General features: G+C 42.7%; 1 pseudogene; it reads right to left on the minus strand.

Moving 5' to 3' along the window:
- Positions 1 to 2,062: 2,062 nt before the first annotated feature.
- On the minus strand, positions 2,063 to 2,443 carry LOC121146142 (annotated as a pseudogene).
- Between the last annotated feature and the right edge of the window lie 2,271 nt (positions 2,444 to 4,714).

Genomic DNA, 4,714 nt, shown 5'->3' on the forward strand with positions numbered 1-4,714 from the left:
TGTCGGCTAGATTTTATTCTTGGCAGAATTTTATCTGGCCGTCAGCTGGTTTTCTAAAATTAAGTGTTCCAGGCTTCCATCCCTAATTATTTGGATGAATCAAATTTTAGAGAAAATAAGCATGGCATTTCAGACTTCGTAATACCGGATATAGTCACATGTAATTTACGACAGGAAGTTCATCTTAATGCTCATAAAAAGCACAAACTAAGTCAGGCCAAAGAAAGTTCAACTCTGGTCATGTTGCTTAGTCTGTGAGCCCTAGGACAAACAACAAACTCCCTGAGTGTCAGTCTCCCCATGCATAAAATGGGCATAGTAGTACATCTTTGTAATGTTAAGTAAAACAAAATAAGTCATTGGGTCTACCGTCTGTGGCCACTGCAGAGTTTCCAGCTATTGTCAGGGGTCACAGGGAAATACAGCCTTGTTGATTTCATTGACATACACCATATTCTTTGTGATACCGTAAGCTTTCTAAAGCCTCCCTTACAAGGGGCTCACAGACATCCTTAACTAGTAGGTATAACCAAAGGTATAGGCAAGACTGGGGCACAGGAGCTTGGTGCAGAGAATCTAAAACAGTTTGCTCATCAGAATGTGTTTTTAGGATGTTCCAGGAAGGCTTATCTTGTAACATTATCCTCAGAGGAGGTGGGACCACCACAAACAGGCACAGCTCCAGCCAAGCCATCGGAGTCAGTTTTGGAAACACAATGTACCAAGCTGGATGAGGCTTCATTAAGAAGACCCTTCCCTGTGCTCCTTGTCTGTACCCCAGACCCTCCCCTAACACAGTCTCTAGGAGTTCTGGCAAACTGCTTCTTCACTTGGCAGTTGCCTTAGGGAACTCTCCCTTCCCATGGTCTCTTGTATTGATGACAAGTTGGTAAAGCTTTGCTCTAGGAGCAAGCTCCCACTGGAGGCTGAGTATTTAGTGTCACTACAAATGAATGCACCCCCACGTCCACTTACCCAGGCACTAAATACAGATTTGCTCATTTAAGTACAGATTGTCTTCCAAACAAATTGTTCTTGCTTTCTTTGCAGCTTCCATTTCCCACATTTATGCCAGATGTTTTAAAGTTTGTTAGTGTGTTTTGAATTAGGTTCCAAGTTAAAAAAATATCTGAGGAACAATCACTCCGGCCCTAGAATAACAATTATGCCTCAACTGGGTGTAAAAGAAGCGTCTAAGTCAGACAAGGTGGCCTCAGAAGGGTTGGTCACAGCTGCCTAGGCCACTATGACAAAGGGATGGGAGAGGACAAGATGGACAGGTCCATAGATAATGGAGTGGAGGACAGTGGAGGATAATTTCACGGGTAACTATCAAGTCCCAACCAACTGGCAGCAAAGCCAGGACTAGAGGTCGTAAGATTTGGACAATGAGGGCTCAGGCAATAGGAAACTCTTCTAGTGTCATTCTAGGCCCTCTAGCCTGTGGCCTCCAGCTGAGAGTTGTAAACTGAGCCTGTCTGCCTCCATGAATTCCCAATTACCAACATTATTAACTGCCAATGAATGTACGCTTTTATAAAGTGACACTTTGTCATTATATCTTACATTTCATTTGACTCTCATAATTACGATGTAGGTCGGGCGTTCTCATCCACATTTGACAGAGGGAAGTAAGTTTATGAGAAATCAAGCCATTTGGTCAACATCACGAGGTTTGCTGGCAGTAGGACTGTGTGCAAACTCATACCTCACAAGAAGCTTTCTGAGATTAGGATCAAAAGTACAGGTACACGATGTACAAGACAAAAGCACAAGGAAGCTAGAAGCGGGGAGCGGGAACATAGCACAGGTCGAAATAACACGCTAAGCCAGGGACACTCATGCACATTTTAAAGGGTATGAATAGCTTTCTTAAATATAACTAAATAAAAAGGCTTGCCGCCTGTGCAGACAGCACAAACCTGATGAGAAAGTACAGAATTACTTCATGCTGAAAGCGCAGAGCAAGCACAAGAAAGTACTGAGCCTAAAATACTAGAGTGACTGTTAAATACAGTTTTGACCTGCCATTTTTTTCTGTGTGAGCAAAATTTTCATTTGCTCATTTCTTGCATTTGAAGTACTCTTTGATGACATCCTTTGCCTGAGATTCTTTGCTGGAGTCCTTAACCTCTACACAACAGCGGGCTGACCAAGTGGTACCTTACCAGGTTTCCCCTCTCTGTCAGTTTTACAGAGGCCTGCCCATTCTCCAAGTTTCTTGTTGTCTTCAACCTTAATGAGGCTGATGTGGTGTTCGGCACACAGGGCCTCCACCAACGTGACGCACATAGGCTCATCATTGTTGCATGCAAGCACACGGAGTTAGACATGGGCTTGTCTAAGGCATTGGCAGCTTCATGGACTCCACATACAAGGCAATCTGGAATGAGGGCAGTCTTCTGCACCTCTCATAAATTGTATTGATATCCATTACACCGCTAGCAGCATGGATGCCCTAGACCATGGTGGTGGGTTAGAGGTGAAGTTGAATCTGAACATACCCAGGCGTCTGCCTCCCCACGACTTGACTATGACTGGGGAAAGCACAATCTGCTTGTTTGTATTTGGGGTCTACATCAAGGCTCAAATGAACTGCACTGAGGTTCTGAAGGGGCCCACATTTTGATGGTAAGGACTTTAACAATTCTTGCATGTATAGCAACAGAAGAAAGATTGGAAATCTAGCAATAGACAAATACTCTAACTTTTCAAAAGGGCAGTTAGGAGAAATTGCAAATGTGCTAATCTGACATCATTCTTAATCAAAGTTCTTTGAAAGAAAGGTTGGATGAATCAGATATTATGGGGAATTTAGAAAAGAAATGACTGATGGAAAAGCTGATTACCAAGTTGGGAACAGGTCGTGGTCAATTCGTCTCAAATCCTGCTGATCCCAGTTCCCTGTTAATGTGCACCCTGGGAAGCAGCAGGTGATGACTCAAACAGTTGAGTCCCTGCTTGTCACATGGGAAACCTAGGCTTTTATAGATCTTGAAATATTGGAACTTACAGGGGAACTTTTTTCTACCAAGGGCCACTTGGATATTTATGACACCATTCCTGTGCCATACATAATTTTAGCTTAAAAATTAACCTGTAATGGATGATTGAATTTCAAATCCCACCTGCAGTTAAACAGAGCCAAACTGAAGGATTTCACAGCCCTTGTGTGGCTCATGGGCTGCACCTTCCCTACCCACAATAATGATGAAAGTTAATGAGAATCAATGAAAAGATATATTCAAGTTCTAGAAAATAATCCAAATGGACAGGCTAGTTACCGCCAGAAATATGAAAATGTCTTGTGTGGTGAGAGCCTCATGACTTCAGGCTAGGATTCTTTTATTTTCTGATGTGTAATCCATGCATATGCCCAGAGTTCAGGAGAGCTGAGAGCTGTAGGTTTCACCTTCTGTGAAGGACAGCCAAATCTGACACTGCACTCCCTGAACCAGAGGATTAAGGGGAAATCCAGCAGTAAATTTTCACCACGTGCTTTTGATGGTGAAATGGGAGGAAAGCTGTAATGATGGAATGGGTCACTCTCTCCTTGAGAAGTGTTTTATGACTATCTATGGCCTCTGATAGAAACGATGCCCACTCTTCACAAACAAGGAGGAAGATTTGTTGTCACAAGTCAATAAATACTTAGCCAGAGGTGTCTTTGTAATTACCAGAGCCTGTTCAAAAAAGGTCCAAAGTCTTCCAGACTAAAATCTAGATTTTAATGGAGAAAATTTCTGTCCTGACCTTCTCTTTTTGCTTCTCTTCTCTTCTCTTCTCTTCTCTTCTCTTCTCTTCTCTTCTCTTCTCTTCTCTTCTCTTCTCTTCTCTTCTCTTCTCTTCTCTTCTCTTCTCTTTCTTCCCTTCCCTTTCCTTCTTTTCCCTTCCCTTCCCTCCCCTCTCCTCACCTCGCCTCGCCTTGCCTTGCCTTGCCTTCCTTTCCCTTCCCTTCTTTTCAATTCCCCAGCCCCTCTCTTCCCCATCTCCTCCTCTCCTCTCTCTCCTCCCCTACCGTCTTTTATCCTGCTCTCTCCTTTTCTTCCCTTCCCTTCAAGCTAACACCTACAACATCAAATCCCAGTTCAGAGAGTCTATTCAGTCCCTGCTGTTCAGCATCAAATCCAGCTCCATGCCAATGAATCTAGGAAAGCAAAAGAAGTGGGTGCAAGTTTTTTGGCATCTGATGTCCATATGGGCAACCCAGGTGCAATTCTAAACTGGCTTTGGCCTTGCCCAAACCCCACTATTGTGGTCACTGGGGGTTCTCTTTGTCACTCTGCTTTTTAATAAATAAAGTAAATCTTACAAAGCTTTTTGTTGCTGGTAAGCTCTAAACGATGATATGTTTGTGGCAGGACATGTCACTCGGGCCTGAGGAAGGTTGATAAGAATAAAGTTAGACACCAAATTATAATACAACCCAGGGCAGAAGAGAAACATAAGTTTTGCTATAGTTTCCCAAGAGCATAGAAAGTTTGTGGGAGTAGAAACATTTGGTGGCCAAGACCTGGCATTTACAAGAAGCAAATAACATATTTTATTTCAATATGTATTAGTGGCATGTTTGTTGATTTCCTACAAGTTGAGTAATTTAACCAAAAGACTCACAGGGAAAATATAGAATCCAAAAAGTCATACTAAGATGGATGAGGCTTCATCTTCGTATAGTTAGAAGTGGGGAGTACTTACATAGTTCTTTTCCAAGACT

This window comes from Ochotona curzoniae, unplaced genomic scaffold, assembly GCF_017591425.1.
Source record: "Ochotona curzoniae isolate NIBS_2020 unplaced genomic scaffold, NIBS_Ocur_1.0 scaffold_3890, whole genome shotgun sequence".
Lineage (NCBI taxonomy): Eukaryota > Metazoa > Chordata > Mammalia > Lagomorpha > Ochotonidae > Ochotona > Ochotona curzoniae.